The sequence below is a fragment of the Eptatretus burgeri genome, chromosome 2, assembly GCF_056783735.1.
Source record: "Eptatretus burgeri isolate ZD-2024b chromosome 2, Ebu_testis_v1, whole genome shotgun sequence".
In the NCBI taxonomy this organism is placed as follows: Eukaryota; Metazoa; Chordata; class Myxini; order Myxiniformes; family Myxinidae; genus Eptatretus; species Eptatretus burgeri.
This window is the reverse complement of record NC_140962.1, coordinates 83,196,730-83,215,870: the sequence shown is the minus strand read 5'-3', so window position 1 is coordinate 83,215,870 and position 19,141 is coordinate 83,196,730. Positions and strand designations below refer to the sequence as shown.

The 19,141-nt window shown below is 43.6% G+C and overlaps 2 protein-coding genes across 6 annotated transcripts in view; one reads left to right on the top strand and one right to left on the bottom strand.

Annotated features, from left to right (window-relative positions):
• The window catches only part of LOC147032450 (uncharacterized), a 113,032-nt gene extending 105,386 nt beyond the window's left edge, over window positions 1-7,646 (bottom strand). For 2 of the 4 annotated variants that reach the window (XR_015055166.1, XM_085870090.1), the window contains exon 1: window positions 7,495-7,645. The gene's annotated coding sequence lies outside the window, so the exon portion shown is untranslated. Of the gene's footprint in view, window positions 1-7,269; window positions 7,467-7,494 lie in introns of those variants that run through there. The other 2 variants (XR_015055164.1, XR_015055165.1) reach the window with 2 other exon arrangements.
• Window positions 7,647-8,084: 438 nt separating this feature from the next.
• The window catches only part of LOC147032449 (ras-related protein Rab-5C-like), a 52,203-nt gene continuing 41,146 nt past the window's right edge, over window positions 8,085-19,141 (top strand). Inside the window, exon 1 of one of the 2 annotated variants that reach the window (XM_085870094.1) lies at window positions 8,085-8,105. The gene's annotated coding sequence lies outside the window, so the exon portion shown is untranslated. The remainder of the gene's footprint in view (window positions 8,106-19,141) is intronic. The other variant, XM_085870095.1, reaches the window with a different exon arrangement.

Below are 19,141 nucleotides of genomic sequence, written 5' to 3'. Positions count from 1 at the left end.
GTGGATGACTTGGGTAGGTGACAAGAACAAGCCGATTAGATTTTGGTTCAGGTCCCAATCCAGATCCGGCCAACAGTGGGATACAAAACATAAACTAATCGGCCTGGCTGAGGTATGTGCTCTACCCAGTGCCATTCTAGTTCTTTCTTACATCACTGCTCTTCCATGAGATCATAAGCTCTTCCATGAGATCATAAGCTCTTCCATGAACCTTAGGTCACTGTTAAAAATATAGTGTAGTACTTAAATATAAATAAGAAAGAAACTGTCATCTCCTGTCTGAGTTGTCTGACATGCAAAGTGTATGTAACTATTTCCTCTCCCAGAGTTTAAAAACCATGCAAAAGTGTTCTTGTTCCCTGGACCAGTTTGATTTGTGAGCTTCCATCACTCTTTGGTGAATTACCCAAAATCACTCTCAAAATTGAGGCACAATTATATGGATTGTCTGGAAGTACAACAAAACAACAATTATTCATTTCGTTGGTGCCATATATAGCCAACAACATGGAGAAGATCGAAATGATATCTGGTTCACAATTTTTTTTTTTTAAATAAGCCTCACAATTTGAAGGATCAAGCTACAGTTTCATAGGACACGGCTTTTCCATCGATCCATTCATTGGGACCGTCCTCTGTAGAGCGTCGGTCCTGCCAAAGCAGTCTCCTGGGCTATTGGACACAATCCTGGATTGCATCCGTCACCACTCTGACGCAGGATACTCGAATGGCTCAATCATCCCAGCAAGCTGGAACTTATTTTGCCGACCTCAGAAGGATGACAGACTGAGTCAATCCCACCCGGTATTAATTCAAAGGCCGAACAACATTTGAAACTCAGGAACTTTGGATCCCAAGCCAGCCACCCTCACCATCAAGCCAACGCCAGGCATACACGGATTTTACATCATTAATGTCGACAAAAGGTGGACTTGAAGATACAATCCGTGGAAACTGAGAGCAAAAATGAAGGCCAACGAGAACCATGACAAAAAAAAACCTAACTCACAACGTGAGCAAAATACACAGAACTAAAAAAGTACACATTGGAAAAAGCATTGAAAACCATCTTTGCAATAACTGATAAAAGCACTTTCAGGAAACTGCGGTTTGATCTACAAAGCAAAGTGTAGCCTGAAGGAACAGAGATAGCGCAAAGTGAGCCAACGCCCACCACCATGCCGGCTTATAGATGCAGCCCAGCCCCGAATGCAACACCGTTCCTGCATCATCAGAGCTGGAGAACAGTGTGCTGAGACCATGAGAAGAAGGTGCACAGAAAATCATTTTTTAAATGTTCCCTTGAAGAGCTGGCAGGATGGCCTTGACCCAAGGGGTTTGCACACTCACCTGTAAGCTGTCTCGCCTGGGTTGAAATCTCAATCCAGCTCCAAACCGTCACTCTGGTGTCTCGCAAACAAAGCATGAATGTGTGTGCCATCCATCGGCAGGACATCAAGCTGGCTGTCTTATCTGCTCGCATTAGTTGGTGGACGTTAAACGTTCCACGGTGTCTTTTGAAAAGAGGTGGCGAGTCACCACCGACGCAACCCCCAAACATCACAAATTGCTACCCGGATGTCGTGAGGGCGCTGAATCAGCAGTGCGACCATTCCTCAATAAACGATGCAACTACCTGGCCAAATTTGGAATCAAATCCCAGTCCAACATGCGTTCGCCAAAATGAAACAACCTGTCGAGCCACTTGCTGTCAACTTTATGGGGTTTCATGGACAGAAGCAACAATGCACGGATGCTTAGCACCTGTCACACATCATTGCATGCGGCCGGTGCGAGCTAATAATGGACCAAGGGGTACATACGATAGAACGTGAAATAAAAGAACAACATTACGCACTAGTTTCCGATTAATAAAAGTGACAGGGAGTTCAGATTACGTTGTTAAAGTATAAACTATCGTCTGTTCGAGGCACGTTGTCAGGATTAATTTCATCAATATCTATTAGCTTTGTAAGTCGACTCGATTACGCAATTAAACATCTTACATGACAACATCCCTAAATACAGTAGATCAGCATTTTAATCAAATCAATCGACTTGGACAACATGACCACCTTTAAGTTAAGAGCAACGTTTACTCGATCCACCTTTCTGTATCTATACAAATATGACGGTGTCTGTCCCAATTGATCTATACCTCTATATCTCTATATCTCTCAGCACTAAACTGCATAGGCAAAATTAACGATGTCCTGCAATCCTGCAATCCTGCTTAGAGCATTCAAATTTACTTCCAACCTGTTTTCTGTTCAACCCAGTTGACAGTTTAGTAGACTTTTGTTAAAGCCTTTGCAATGCCGGATGACATCGGGGGCATTACAGCGGTCCCAGTGCTATGACCTCATGAACACGAAGCAAAAGGCGCGGTGAAGCAATTGGTTCATGCCCGTCCATCCGTCGTTCTGTCTGTCTGTCTTATCAGTTTATGATCGAGGAACTTATTTAAATCGAATGTTATATTTTGAACACAAATCGGAACGTGAAAACGAAGACAAGCCTTTCGTTTTACCGTACCGTGGCTCAGAATGTGTCGTCTTGATCGCACATGCACAGAGAGCAGTGTGATGGAATTTTTAAGCGGTGTAGTCGCTTCAATATTTGGTATGTCCTTCCTTCCTTCCTTCCTTTCATCCGTCAAAAATGCAGAAGAAGAATCTTTCTAACCCTCTGTGTGGTGATAACCAGTGTCACAAGTTGGCGTTTACCGTTTCACCACGTGTGCCCACAAACAGACCTTTACTTTCTTCATTTTAAACTTCACCGCTTACTTCGGACATGGGTGTGATTTATTTATTTATTTATTTCAACCCTGTCTGCCTGTCTAGTAGTCAAACCAAATTGAAAATCATACCAAAGAGAAAACTTACTGCTTGTAAAGACGTCATAATGGACACAAACAACAGGCACGAATAACTAAGGTAAAGTGTTAGATAGGGTGATGTAACAGACACTGCAGAAAATGTCGGTAAAACCAGAAATAATTAATTTACACGACTTTTACAATCTTTATTTCATTTAAATCTAATTATATACGTGAACACTGTAGTATACAAACCAGCTGTCAAAATATTTCCAAGAACCTCCAGTTTTGCAGTAATGTAGAGTACTTCAATTTGAATAAAGGTTCGATGGGGTGGTGTGTGAAGGTGGTATTCGGGACCGCTTCTGGACTACTTCAACAGCATGAAACTTTCGAATGTTTTTTTTTAAACTGTCGTTAAAATCATTATTTTATTAAAATTTATGTAACACTGTGCGGGGTATCGTGTTCTATGAAATCTCCAATTACCTCCGCCACTCAAGGTGGTAGGAAGTTATGTTTTCACCCTCGTCTGTGTGCAGGATATCTCAAAAAGTTGTGCACGGATTCAGATGAAATTTTGTGGACAGGTTGGGTGTGTGACAAGGACGAAGTGATTAGATTTTGGTGAAGATTCGAATCCGGATCCGGCTACGAGAATGTTTTAAGTGATTCTTCAGTAATGAGAAATCGAGCGAAACCGATAAATAGCATGATATGTCAAAACGTTGTGGGCGGATGCAGACGAAACTTGGTGGACACGATGGGTGTGTGACAAGGACAAATTGATTCAAATTTGGTGAAGATCCGAGTCCAGATCTGCATATGAGCATTTTTGAATTTTTATTAACCTCTGCCATCGAAGATCGGATGTTACTGTTTTCACCCCTTTCTGTTTGTTTGTGAACAGTATTACGGAAAAACTCGACGGATTTCGACGAAACTTGGTGGGGGGGGTTAAGTATGGTCCAAGGATCATGCCATTAGATTTTGGACTTGGTCCAAAATCCAATATGGCCGCAACAGTGGCCATTTTGAAAAAATATTTGAATTTTTTTTTTTGGCATTTCTACATGTTTTAAGTGATTTCCAACCCAACTCCCCCCCCCCCAAAAAAAAAATTGTTAGAGAAAAAAAATTTTGCAACTTTTTTTTCAACAAAATTTCTTTTTTTTTTTTTTTGCATTTCTACATGTCATAAGTGATTTACAACAAAAAAAAACATGCCAAAATTATAATTGCGGCTGATTTTGGAACTTCTGGTGGATATACCCACGTAAAATCAATTACTGTCTCAAGGAATCTAGTTATGACGAATGAATTGAGTATGTAAAAGTTAAAAGTAAAAGGGAAAGTTGCAAACTATAACTCTGAGCACTGTTGACGGCAAATTGAATGAATAGGATATCAGGTTCACTCGAGTGACCCAGCAGTATTGGCGGCGGAGGTTTTGCACTCTACCGAGTGCTCCCCCTCGAGTTCAAAAATGTATTTGGCCTGATATGTTTTCATGCATCAGGCATTGCATGGCGGAGGTATGCACTCTACCAAGTGTCCTTTTAGTTGTTCAAAATCACTCCTGTCCTATCAAATGGCATTCCTTCCCATCACCCATCCTCGAGTATATCAGATAGTTTACAAATGAACCTGTTGGTAGCATTATGCTTCAAAAGGATCCGTCGATGGTTTTATTCTGACCTCGGCCAAGTCATACAAAAGACTTCTTAAGATGGGACATGCTGCTTCCTCGCTTAATGCTCTGCATTTAAAAGATAGAGCACCGACAAACACCATTGGTTGGTATGCACAGTTGAGGAAATTTCTCCCTAATTGCACAACTGAGTGTGGAAGGAAAAAGATGACGTCAACGATATCCAGTGTGCCCAGGAAGTTGCATCACTTCCCTAAAGCTCAGCAGCTGTTTGTGTGAAGTCAAGTTATGTGCTGCCTCATGCATTTGCACCATTTATGTTGAGGTTCCTTCACGAACCTTAAGTTACATTCCAGATACAGGATACGGATATAGCTACAATAAAAATCGCGAAAAGTGGTTTTCAATGTCTGTTTTCACGTATGTCCGAACATGGATACGGATACAATTATTCTGACCGCACCTTGTAGTGATTGAAATCAAACCCACATTGCCACCAGATAGCGAACAACCACCGTGGGTGTCATAATCTTCAACACGTGGCATATCTGGAACTATGCCACACCATTCTTCTTTGATCAGTGCTGGAGTTGAGACGTCGATGTAACCGGTGAGGGGAAGTCCTTGCCTCAATGACAGAAGACTCCCTGAGCACAAAAATGGTCCAAAAATACACAGTCTGGGTCTGCTTTTCCAATGTCGTGGTGTCTCTTTCGGAGTATGGGGTGTACACACCATCCATGCCTTCCTTTCGACTTCTTCCTGTATGGCTTTATGTCCACTCGATATTACAAATTATAATCTGAAACTCATCGTCCAGCAGAGAACGTTGCATCTACCTGGTGCCTTGAGCTCATTTGTAGAGTAAAAACCGATTTCTGCACACTTGTGATGCGCTTTATACTCGGATTGATATCCGTGCAGATGTGGACTGAGCTTTAGACTCTGTAGAAAATAAGTAAATAAGAAATGCTAAAGGCAACAGTGATTTGGCTGCATTTTCACAATTAGCAATGTGAATACAACAATTACAAAAGAGAGGACAATCATTGGGTAATGAAGAATATGTCAAAAGAGGGGGGGGGCAGAGTGGGGGGAGGGGCTCACCATGAAACAAGCAACTCAACATTTTATTTTTTTTAACTTTGAAGGAACTTTCAATGAAAATGCCAAATGAAGCAAGGACAAGAGGGAAGTGTTGGAAGTAGAAAAGGGAAATTGGAAAGGCTACACTGATACGTTTGCAAACAAAGCAAATACAAACATGACAGTATAACCATGATCTTCATCAATTACGACAACAGCTGTACTGATCGCACTTAGCTTGCGGCCCGCAGGAGCACACTTCCCCCATGTACTGCGTACCACACACCTCATTCATATTGCACAGAACCTCCACCTCTAGTGCCGTACTGCACGACCTCCCATGCCGCGGTGAAGGCGTCCCCCCCCCGTCGCGGTGAAGGCGTCCCCGTCCCCCCCCCCCCCGTCGCGGTGAAGGCGTCCCCCCCGCGTCGCGGTGAGGGCGTCCCCCCCGCGTCGCGGTGAGGGCGTCCCCCCCGCGTCGCGGTGAAGGCGTCCCCCCCGCGTCGCGGTGAAGGCGTCCCCCCCGCGTCGCGGTGAAGGCGTCCCCCCCGCGTCGCGGTGAAGGCGTCCCCCCCGCGTCGCGGTGAAGGCGTCCCCCCCGCGTCGCGGTGAAGGCGTCCCCCCCGCGTCGCGGTGAAGGCGTCCCCCCCGCGTCGCGGGGAAGGCGTCCCCCCCGCGTCGCGGTGCAAACGTCCCCGCGTCGCGGTGAAAACGTCCCCGCGTCGCGGTGAAAACGTCCCCGCGTCGCGGTGAAAACGTCCCCGCGTCGCGGTGAAAACGTCCCCGCGTCGCGGTGAAAACGTCCCCGCGTCGCGGTGAAACGCGTCCGCGTCGCGGTGAAACGTCCCGCGTCGCGGTGAAACGTCCCGCGTCGCGGTGAAAACGCCCCGCGTCGCGGTGAAACGTCCCCCGCGTCGCGGTGAAAACGTCCCCGCGTCGCGGTGAAAACGTCCCGCGTCGCGGTGAAAACGTCCCCGCGTCGCGGTGAAAACGTCCCCGCGTCGCGGTGAAAACGTCCCCGCGTCGCGGTGAAAACGTCCCCGCGTCGCGGTGAAAACGTCCCCGCGTCGCGGTGAAAACGTCCCCGCGTCGCGGTGAAAACGTCCCCGCGTCGCGGTGAAAACGTCCCCGCGTCGCGGTGAAAACGTCCCCCCGCGTCGCGGTGAAAACGTCCCCCCGCGTCGCGGTGAAAACGTCCCCGCGTCGCGGTGAAAACGTCCCCGCGTCGCGGTGAAAACGTTCCCTCGTCGCGGTGAAAACGTTCCCTCATCGCGGTGAAAACGTTCCCACATCGTAGTGAAAACGTCCCCGCGTCGCGGTGAAAACGTTCCCTCATCGCGGTGAAAACGTTCCCACGTCGTCGTGAAAGCGTTCCCACATCGTAGTGAAAGCGTTCCCACATCGTAGTGAAAACGTTCCCACATCGTAGTGAAAGCGTTCCCACATCGTAGTGAAAGCGTTCCCACATCGTAGTGAAAGCGTTCCCACATCGTAGTGAAAACGTTCCCACATCGTAGTGAAAGCGTTCCCACATCGTAGTGAAAGCGTTCCCACATCGTAGTGAAAACGTTCCCACATCGTAGTGAAAGCGTTCCCACATCGTAGTGAAAACGTTCCCACATCGTAGTGAAAGCGTTCCCACATCGTAGTGAAAGCGTTCCCACATCGTAGTGAAAGCGTTCCCCCATGTGCCCTGCATCGTACTGCTCACCTCAGTAACCGACTGGTCGCGGTCCCGCCTGATCCCTCCTGGTCGGTTGCAAAACAATGTGTTTTTTTCTCCAGTTACTCTTGGTATTTTCCCCTTTAACTCCGGGCAGTAACGGAATGCCACAGCACTGCCCATCTTATCAAACATCGTTAGAAATCCAACGCCATTTCATTGCAAGAACAAGCAAAACATCCAGACTTTCCGTGAAGGAAACATTTCGCTCACCATCTCGTCCATAGTCGTCTCCCAAAACAGCCTCTTCTATTCCCCGCCCCGCTAACCGCATCCTGCACTCAAAACGTACAGTTTTCCACAGACAGTGAAACGGCAAATGCTCAAACCACACCCCCTGTCCCTGGTTGTTGTTGGTGTTGTTGGTTTTTTTACAGTCGGTCAGTCAGTTGTTTCTTGTGCGAATCTTGAAGAAACTATTTCTGGCAATTTTAATCAAATTTCTTCAATTGTCTGATTTATCGTTAATCGAGTCTATGCGTCGTGACTGCATCGGGTTTTTAGATATACCACATAATGCCGTGCGCGCCGCCATGTTGGTTGTGTTCACTTCCTTCGCAACGGTTGCATCAGTCGCTTTGCAATCTCTCACGTTTGTCTCGATATTCTGACTGACTGCAATGAAGGTTATACTAATAATTTGGCCTTGTTTTATTTCGATAAAAAATAAAATAAATATTATTTTATAAATACATTATAAATCAGCATTAAAATCGTTTTTAATGGTTGCTAGGATACGCAGTGCAGCATGTTATAATATGTTGTTAATGACAGTTTGAGTCTGTGGTTGGATGGAGGTGCTGTGTAATGGACATGTCTGCAAGGTAAAATGTTTATCGCTTAATATAGTATTATAATATGGAATAGGCAAAGCCGAGAAGCAAACGTAGAATTCTTACATTCGCTTCTTAAATATATCAAATTAAACAGTCTTTTTGCTATGAAAAAACATTATTACCTCAACATTACCTTCACAACGACAACTACACCGCTTAGAACAGGATCTCATCTAAAAAATTTAATATTACCTCAACATTACCTTCACAACGACAACTACACCGCCGAGAAAAGGATCTCATCTGAAAAAAAAAAATCCTCAACATTACCTTCACAACGACAACTACACCGCTGAGAACAGGATCTCATCTGAAAAAAAAAAATCCTCAACATTACCTTCACAACAACAACTACACCTCCTCGAGCAGGATCTCATCTGAAAGAAAAAAAAAATCCTCAACATCACCTTCACAACAACAACTACACCGCCTAGAACAGGATCTCATCTAAAAAAATTAATATTACCTCAACATTACACCTCAACATTACCTTCACAACAACAACTACACCGCCTAGAACAGGATCTCATCTAAAAAAATTAATATTACCTCAACATTACACCTCAACATTACCTTCACAACAACAACTACACCGCCAAGAACAGGATCTCATCTGAAAAAAAAAAAATCCTCAACATTACCTTGACAATGACAACTACACCGCCGAGAACAAGATCTCATCTAAAAAAACAAATATTACCTCAACATTACCTTGACAATGACAACTACACCGCCCAGAACAGGATGTCATCTAAAAAAGATAAATATTACCTCAACATTACCTTCACAACAACAACTACACCGCATCGAACAGGATCTCATCTGAAAAAATAAATATTACCTCAACATTATCTTCACAACAACAACTACACTGCCGAGAACAAGATCTCATCTAAAAAAATTAATATTACCTCAACATTACCTTCACAACAACAACTACACCGCCTAGAACAGGATCTCATCTGAAAAAATAAATATTACCTCAACATTACCTTCACAACGACAACTACACTGCTGAGAACAGGATCTCATCTGAAAAAATTAATATTACCTCAACACTACCTTCACAACAACAATTACACCACCTAGAACAGGATCTCATCTAAAAAAATTAATATTACCTCAACATTACACCTCAACATTACCTTCACAACAACTACACCGCCAAGAACAGGATCTCATCTGAAAAAAATTAATATTACCTCAACATTATACCTCAACATTACCTTCACAACGACAACTACACCGCTGAGAACAGGATCTCATCTAAAAAAAAAATACTAGAAGCGAACGTAGTATTCTTCTTACATTCGCTTCTGACTTTACCTATAACTTGTTCACAACTGTATACGCAATTTCCGCTTTCTTCAGCCTGGATTCGGGATCAGCGATAAAATAACGTAAATCACGATAAAAAAATTTTTTTTGATGATGCGGAACATATCTTTATTAAAATCAGTGGAGGAAATATACACCATGTCTGATATTATTTGGGTATTTCATGTCTCCGACGATGCCTTTATCTCCCGGCATGCATCATTCCCCATGACAAAAACCGGAAAAAAAAAAAAAACGGAAGGAAAAGGGTCATTGGCAACGACACAGATTCCAAATTGCCATGGTATTGTGTTGTTGTTGTTTCCTATTCTCTCATGTGCACGCGTTAAGTAATATTCACAAGATAGAAATAAAACCCAATCGTGTTTATACACCGCACAGCGTTTAAAAACAACCGGAAGCAAAAGGGTCATAGCCAACGACACAGATTCGAAATCGTCAGGGATGTTGTTGTCGTTGTTTTGCTGTTTCCTATTCTCTCATGTGCATGCGTTAAGTATGAAGCTCACCGCATTCGCTATAAAGTGGTGTATGATTAAAGTTATTCATATGTAATAATACTTTAAATAAAAGTAACAATTAAATAAGTTTGAATAAGGATGTTGCATCGTTGTGTTGACTGACTGTCTGGACACAACTTTGGGTTGTGGGTCCATTGATTGATGTTGAGTAATCTACTGATCTGGACCTGTGATTGGGGTTGTGGTGTTGTGGGCCGGGGGTCGGTGGTGAGGAACGGCCGCCAGGTGGAGCAGAGCCGCCTCCCACCAAACATCTGGAATTTAGGTCGTGACTCTCGGACAACTCCGAAGGTCACAGGTCACTGCGGGACCGTGCTCACCAATTCTCTGACGGCATGGGGTAGGGTTAATAGCCAAATTTCAATATACCTAAGTACCCACATCGTTAAATTACCGGGGAAGTCACACCCTCAATGGACTCTGTCGAACCGGTTCGCTCTAGCGACCTCGGTCCGGTGTAACCGAGCGGAATTACCAAAGTCTGTCGGACTCAATGACAACTTACGGCACTGACGGCCTCACTATTTCTCAAGCCCGCACCGTGCTGGGTCAATGGAAGAAAACACGGGTAACGAACTGGAACATTTAACAATTGGAGGTTTATTTATAATGGGGGCAATAATCGGGAAGGGAGACACAGAGCAGAGTTACAACCGAATAAGCAATGCAAATAATGTACAACAAAAAGAAAACACTTAAGCAATTCTACTTAAAGACGGGGTCCACGGACACACACACACACACACCCAAAAGAAATGGACCCCGTCGGGTCTTTATTCAGTCCTCCAGCCGAGGAGGATAGTTCAGTTGGGAGAACAGAGCCTGGCCGGGTACGGGACCGTGCTCACCAATTCTCTGACGGCATGGGGTAGGGTTAATAGCTAAGGAACAACCTTTCCGCCTCGTGCGGTCACACCGACTCCAACCCACCACGGTGGGACACAAACCCACGACCCTGGCTGCTCAACCACCACCACCACGAGGAGCCGCAGCAAAAGACCGCAGTTCACGATCGCAGATGACCACGACGCTCACGACGCACGCCAAGAGCAATGGCCACGATGACTCCGAACCTCTCCCCTTTGGATGGGGCGAACACTTCATCTGACTGGGGCGGAGTCGGCCCTGAGGTGATGAGCCTCCTGATTGGACGGGGCATCTCGGGGGGTGTGTTGGGGCGTCTCGGAGGCCCGCCCCCCGAAGAGGCTCTGTAGTAGTTTCCGGCACTCTGGCCTCTCATTGGCCGGAGCGCCTCGGCCCTGCTCCCCCTTCGCCCATTGGCTGGAGGAAACGCTCCATGCCCTACCTCGGAGCGGAGCCTCGATCTGATGCGATGGAGGCTCCGCCCACGCCTTCAGCCAAAAACACGTGGGCAATGGGGTCGGTGGTGCGAAGAAGTGAAGGGGATTGATGTAAAAAAAAACTAACTATAAAGAAACTTCGCAGCGCACACGTGTAATTCCCGTTAGACATCGGGGATGTGCCCTAACTATAAACACATACTTATCGAAATAACTAAGCTTGGGGACTGCTGGCTGTTTGTGTGCAAATGGCTTCCACATTCGTAACAGTGGATCTGCTGTTTGGAGAGGTTCTGTGCTGAAAGGATCGAAACCTCGATGAGATACGGTTCCCAGCTGATGATGCGGGGTGTTGGGAAATCAATAAATTGCTTAAAGTTAAGGTAATAACTACAAATAAAATAGATTTGTAAGTACTTACCAGTACATAATGTGTGTTTGTGTGTGTGTGTTATGTCTGGCTTCCTTTATGGGACTACTGTGCAGTAATTGGTCTTTATTTTGATTACCTTTTCTCACTTGTTTCGTTTACCAACCAATGTGGTGCCCGAGCACTGCATCATGGATACTGAAACCCCTCAGTTGCAAAGACCTCATAAATATTATTAGTCAGAAATAATGGAAATGACTTCCGACTTTTTATCCAAAAAACATTTTTATATGCCTGTTGGTGGCTTTACAGTTAGGGGGGTGGGCTTGTGATCCTAGGATCCTGAGTCCAAATCCTGCTCAGCTGTTGAATTAATACCAGGTGGGGTTGACTCTGCCTGTCAACCTTCTGAGGTCGGCAAAATTAGTGCCAGCTTGCTTGTCTCCTGTGTCGGAGTGGCGACCCGTCCAGGATTGTGTCCAATAGCCAAGGAGACTGCTTTGGCAGCACCAACGCTCTGCACAGAGTATGGTCCCAATGGATGGATTTTTTTTATGATATGAATGGTCATTTGCAGATACATGGGGCGTTCAAAAGGTTCTTGGAATGACATCCTCTTGAATGTCAAAGAAACGCAAACGTTTTAAAATTTTATTGCATAATAACATAAATGAATTTTTTTTCCCTTACTAATAACATGTACTTATTGGCATATTGATGAATTTGAAGTTGTGTCAACTGTCTCGTTTTGAGAACATTTTGAACACCCCACTAATTTACAGAGACGTTTCCCTCAATTATCAATTGAAAAAGAGTTGCCTAAAAAGGGATGCGCACTCACCTTTGATCTGTCTCACCTTTGTTTGAATCTCAACACAGCTCTAAGCTTACTCACAGGCAGGACGACCCATCAATGTGTGCACCGTCCATCGGAAGGACATGAAGCCAGAGGATCCATCTGCCAGGACTCGGTGTTTGTGAATGTGAATGATCCCACAATACAGTATCGATTGTGGAGCAGGCGAGTTATTGCCAGCATCCTGAATAAATTTCAAATTTCTACCGAAATTACCTTGAATCAAGCCTGGCTCACCGGTTTGTGAAAGCCGGTGGGAATAATTGGGGCCGTACGTTGAGGTAATAGTTCGTGGTAGTACTACATCAATTCAAAAAGCAGACCCATACAGTCATTCACATGAAAGAGATCCACATGAAGACAGCAGAAGAACATATAGAAGTGAACACTCAGCATTTAAAGGTTAGAGTATGCATAAAGCCCATAGGTTGGCATTCCTTTGGAAGAGAGTTTTCTCCTGAATTGCCCTCCTGACTGCAAAGAGAAAAGCGATCACAAGATGGCATCATCAGCAGCATGTGTGCTCCGGGAAGTTCAACGGCTCTTCGCCCAAGGTCAACGGCTCTGTTTATCTTTACCCTGTGCAAGCAAAGTGAAAAGCGGAGCTAAGCAATTGGTTAATATCCGTCCGTCCATTTGTGTGTCTGTAAACGTCAGTTTATCGAGGAACAACTTATTTATATTGAATGTTACATTTTGAACACAAATCGGAAAACAAACCTGCAGTTTAACAGTACTTTATCTTTGAATTTGTCCTGATTGCACATACTCAGAGGATTGACGTAATTATTTTACTCTGCCTGCCTGAAAGGCAGTCAAACAGAATTGAAAATAATTTGAAACAGGAACGTACTGTTTTTAAGGATGTTATAAAGGACACAAACAACAGGCACGAAGAACTAATGGAATGTGTTCGAAAGGGTGATGCAATAGACACTGGGTAAAACGGCGGTAAAACTTGGAATTTATTTATTTATATGCATTTAAACCTTTATTTAAGTTGAATTATATCCTTGAAGACTGTAGAACACAAATAGCCTTCATAATATCCTTCCAAGAACCATGCTATATATCAACATATAGCATGAGGGTGTGGCATGTGAGGGGGCCAGAGTGAAGAAGATGCCGATTGACTGTGTGTTCTCTGGTGATCGATTGATGCTTTTCAGTGACGTCACAACATCCGGGTATTTCACTCACGGCCACCATCTTTATGGGCAAGAGATTATCTTGATAAGATCAGTAATACCAGTAATACAAGAAATTGTACCAATGATAGTTGTAGCAATGGGAATGAAAAAAGAACCTGACAGAGATCTTAAAAGCCATCCCTGGGAATATTACTACAAATAAACTGCAGTTGGAGGCTATTCTGGGCTCAGTGACAATCCTCAAAAGAGCCCTCGGAACAAAACTTTGATAAGAAAACGTCACACCTTGGTCCATGATTCGTGACCACTCTTACTGAAACGGAGGTGGTTACTTCGAGCCTTGGGAGGACTGCATTCCACCTTCTGAAACCCGCATATGGAGATAACAACCAACGACACACACAGATGTGGAGATGGTGACTGTTGGTGGCAGACAGAACACACATACACCCATACACCCATACATACACACACACACACACACACACCCATACGCGAATATTGTGTGTGATTGTGCATGTGATTATACACACGCACACATGAATCCTGATTATATAGGGTGACAATTAATTCATGAACACATTTTTATTTTGTTGATAAATTGTTTTATCCAAACAGTATAAACTTAGTGATGCCAGATATTTGAAACAACAAAGTATGGAAATATTGGGAACATTCACATTTCTTCATTTCTTGAAAATGACTGAAGTCAGATTACCTCCGTTGAAACGTGTGCATTCATGGCTGAGGAAAAAGAAGTTTGACATTCCATATTGTTCAGTGTTTCAGAAGAAACGTGACATTTCATCGCGGATCGTCTGTTTGTTTCAACTGCTGTGACACTTGGATTTTGTAGAGATCCAGACTATGATCCTTCTCCACAATTGTACGCATAGTTCCCCTATTAATGCCCAGCTCTTGAGACTTCATTCTTGCTGACTTCTTCGAGCTCTGTCAGACTGCTTCCCTCACTCTTTCAATTGTTTCTTCATTCTTACTGAATTCCTTCAGCCTGACCATTTTGTATCTGTTACACTGCCGGGTGACCTGTGTCCTTCAGCAAAGCGCAATATTGAATTCCGTGTGGGACATGTTCGCAAACCAAACTTTGCCCGAAAATGTCTATGACCAATCATAATAGAGTCGTGATTGGTGAGAAGTGAATCATAGTAATAGAGTAGTTATTGGTGAGTAGTGAGTAGTAGTAATAGAGTCGTGATTGGTGAGTAGCAATTGGCAAAATAAAGCTCCACAATGGTGGCTCTGTGGTGTTCCACGCTGCATTTGTCTATTTTTGGTTTTGATGATTGGGTTCAATTTGCCAAAAATTAGTCCTTCACATCACCTGAAAGAAACAAAACGAGGTATTTATTATAAAGACTTGTTCATCATAAAATGTGTACATTTAGTCATTTTCACCCTCTGCATAAACAAGCATGCACAGTCGTGATTGTATGCATGCACATCTCGTTTTTTTTTTTTCACACAACTGTTCCTCACAATTCTATCACACACACAAAAACAAACATAAGCACACACACACACGAAATAAAAAATATATAAATAATAATAAAAAAACAAGTCTGAAGACTACGATGGTTCACGAGCGGTATTTGACGATGTAGATTGTTTCAGAAGTCAAGGATGAGACAATGTGATAATTTTTGACCAAGTTATAAAAATGATCAACATGATGTGGTACGAGTGACAGGTTATTAGCTGCAAAATGTCGAAAACCCGGTTTCGTTCAACAACTTTCAAAATTTGACCTTTGCATAACCTTTAAAGGTCACAAAACAATGTTGTGGACATTAAAATAAGGAAACAGGATATGTGCTATAGCTGATTGGAGTTAGTTCATCGAAGAAGGTCGAAAACCCGGTTTGATTGCCACAACTTTGAAAATTTGACCTTTGTGAACTTTAAAGGTCAAAGGTCAAGGATTATGACCTTTGGTGCAAAACTTCCTCTGGAACATTCCAGGAACAATACAACGTCATATAGGCTATATGGCATTTCACACTCCTCGGATTATCCATACTTTCATGAAATCAGCGTAAAAACAAACTTGAAGGGGGCGCCACGGGCAAGGTGTTCGAGATAGAGCAAAATGGTTCAAAGACTTTAGGTGGGGAATGACCTCAAGATTATGCATAAAAAATATTGTCATCCCAGCTCTCAAAGTTTGGGCGGTCGTATGATTTTTATGTCAAAATTCGAAATTTTCTAAGTTCGTGACCTTGTGACCTTGGGACGAAAATGAAAAATCGAGCTCCGTGGAGCTATGCAGGTGCCATTGGGCTAACGAAATACAGAAACCCCTGCCAGATTCGACAAACCCCTCGGAGAAGATGGATTTTTATGTCAAAATTCGCAATTTTCTAAGTTCGTGACCTTGTGACCTTGGGACGAAAATGAAAAATCGAGCTCCGTGGAGCTATGCAGGTGCCATTGGGCTAACGAAATACAGAAACCCCTGCCAGATTCGACAAACCCCTCGGAGAAGATGGATTTTTATGTCAAAATTCGCAATTTTCTAAGTTCGTGACCTTGTGACCTTGGGACGAAAATGAAAAATCGAGCTCCGTGGAACTATGCAGGTGCCATTGGGCTAACGAAATACTGAAACCCCTGCCAGATTCGACAAACCCCATAGGAGAAGATGCAAATTGAAATTGGCTACCCCCTAAAAACACAATTCGCAATTTTCTAAGTTCGTGACCTTGTGACCTTGATCTTGGGACGAAAATGAAAAATCGAGCTCCGTGGGGCTATGCAGGTGCCATTGGGATAACCAAATACCAAAACCCCTGTCAGATTCGACAAAACCCCCTCGGAGAAGATGCAAATTGAAATCGGCTACCTCCTAAAAACATGTTTTTTTGGGCGTGGCTCCGCCCATAATGTTCGCACCACGCCCATTCTCAGGAAAACACAACGGGATCATGATATAAACCTCCCACCAAAATTTTATCAGGATCGGATCAAACCCATGGAGCTATGCTCGGGACAGACAGACAGACAAGCCAGTAGGCGGACATGGGTAGTCGACTACGCAATAGAACCTGACACGATGGGCCCGTTCGATGGGGAATAATCTGAGGATTAAGCACAAGAAAATTCATGATTCTAGCTTCAAGGGTTAATGCTGCAGATTGTTTTTTCGTTAAAATACCCCACATTTAGAGGTTTTTCGGCCGTTGCGAGGCAACGGAGGGTCCATAGCAACAGTTCTTTCTCACAAATAACTAGGACATACCATGAACCTACCATACCAGTTTCATGTATATCTGACTCATAGTCTCTGAGATATAACGAACTTCGTTTTTTTATCTTGCCAAAACGAAGTTTTTGCAAGATATGTTAGTCAGCTTGTATGTTTTTTTTTTGTTTGTTTTTGTTTTTTTTGTTTGTCTGTAATCACGTATAAAAAATTCTGCAGAGCACAGTTATCATTGGAAATTTTTGTAACTTCACATATCAGAGGCCTATAGAGGTCCCTTTCAGTGTACAAAATTTTGAAGGTCAAGGTCAAAGGTCAAGGTCACTTTGGCGCAAATCAGGGGAGTCGACGAAACCCTTATTTTTTGAGTAATTTTGATCGGATCGTCTTCAAACTTCATGGGAATATAGTTCATGGTCTGGCGCTCAGCTGATTAATTTTTGGTGGCGATTGGCCTTGACCTTCATGGTTAGCGCCAAAGGTCAAACATATTTGACCCCAAGGTCAAATTTTCAAGTTTTAGGAACCATATCGTGAAGTACCTCAAATTGAACACCTCGATGAGTGCTTTCTAGATATGTCGAGCTTGAGACATTATGACATCATTTGGTGACGTTATGAGGCAAACGCATATTTTTCATGGTTACTCTGTAGAACGATTCTCATCGGAATCTCTCGTCGGCAGATATTCCTCAAGGAGTCGCTCCTCGTGGATAGCAGCTCTATTCACCTCAGTGTGACCTTAAATAAGTCACACGTGGTCACCTTTTGGCAAGATACGGTTCACCCTGCGGGTGACATTGGTTTTTTTTTATTGTTTTTGACCAGGGTTCATTCAAAGTCCATCTTCTCCGACAGTTTTCATAGGATTCGGCTGGAAATTTTTGACAATATGGCTGAATGTACTGCCCACAGTCGGTCATGACCCAATTTTTGATTTTCGAAAAAATATTTTTTTTTATGATTTTAAAAAAGTTTCAAAGTCCCGTTGCTAGGCAACCAAAGGGCCGTGAGGAACCAGTACTGACGTGGCACAACGAGGTCATAAACTGCTCCTCCCACCCAAATTTCATCAAAATCGAGCAACTGCAAGGAGGTCAAAAACCCCCGACAAACACACACACGGACAGACCGACACCACGACCAACAAATAAGGGTCGATCAAAAAAAAATTTATCGAAAAAAAAATTCGACTCGATCGACAACCCAACAGACAGACAGACAGACAGACAGACACACAACAATAACGAATTTTGTGGTCACTTATTTTTTTCGTGAACCAATATAACAGTAATAAAAATGAATTGAAATAAAAAACAAACACACACACCCAAAAAAAAATAAACATACATACACACAGACACACACACACACACACACACACACACACACACACACACACACACACACACACACACACACACACACACACACAGACACACACACACACTCACACACACACACACACACACACTGTTCCGAACAATTTTATCACACACAAAAACAGACATAAACACACACATTAAATAAAAATAAAAAAAACAAACACACGCACAAACAAAAAATAAACATATATATACACACACACACACACACACACACACACACACACACACACACACACACACACACACACACACACAGACACACACACACACACACACACACACACACACACACACTGTTCCGAACAATTTTATCACACACAAAAACAGACATAAACACACATTAAATAAGAATAAAAAAAACAAACACACACGCACGCACAAACAAAAAACAAACACACACCCACGCACAAACAAAAAATAAACACACACACACACACACACACACACACACACACACACACACACACACACACACACACACACACACACACACACACACACACACACACACACACACACACACACACACACACCCTTTCGCAGAATGCGAAGGTAATGATCGGTCATTTTAATCCTTTTAACCAGCTTTTGTTTCCTCCTGTGGTTTCACGTGTCGAGCCACACCGAGCACCGAGTACCGAGCACCGAGTACCGAGCACCGAGTACCGAGCACCGAGCACCGAGTACCGAGTACCGAGTACCGAGTACCGAGTACCGAGCACCGAGCACCGAGCACCGACGGCTCCACGGAAAAGCCGACTCGTTCCGTTGACTTCTGATCTTCATCCGATGACGTCACGTACACCTTCTCCACGGATTTCCCTTCGTCACGAAACGATCTTTTTTCCGGATCTTGCAATCGAACAAACGCACGAT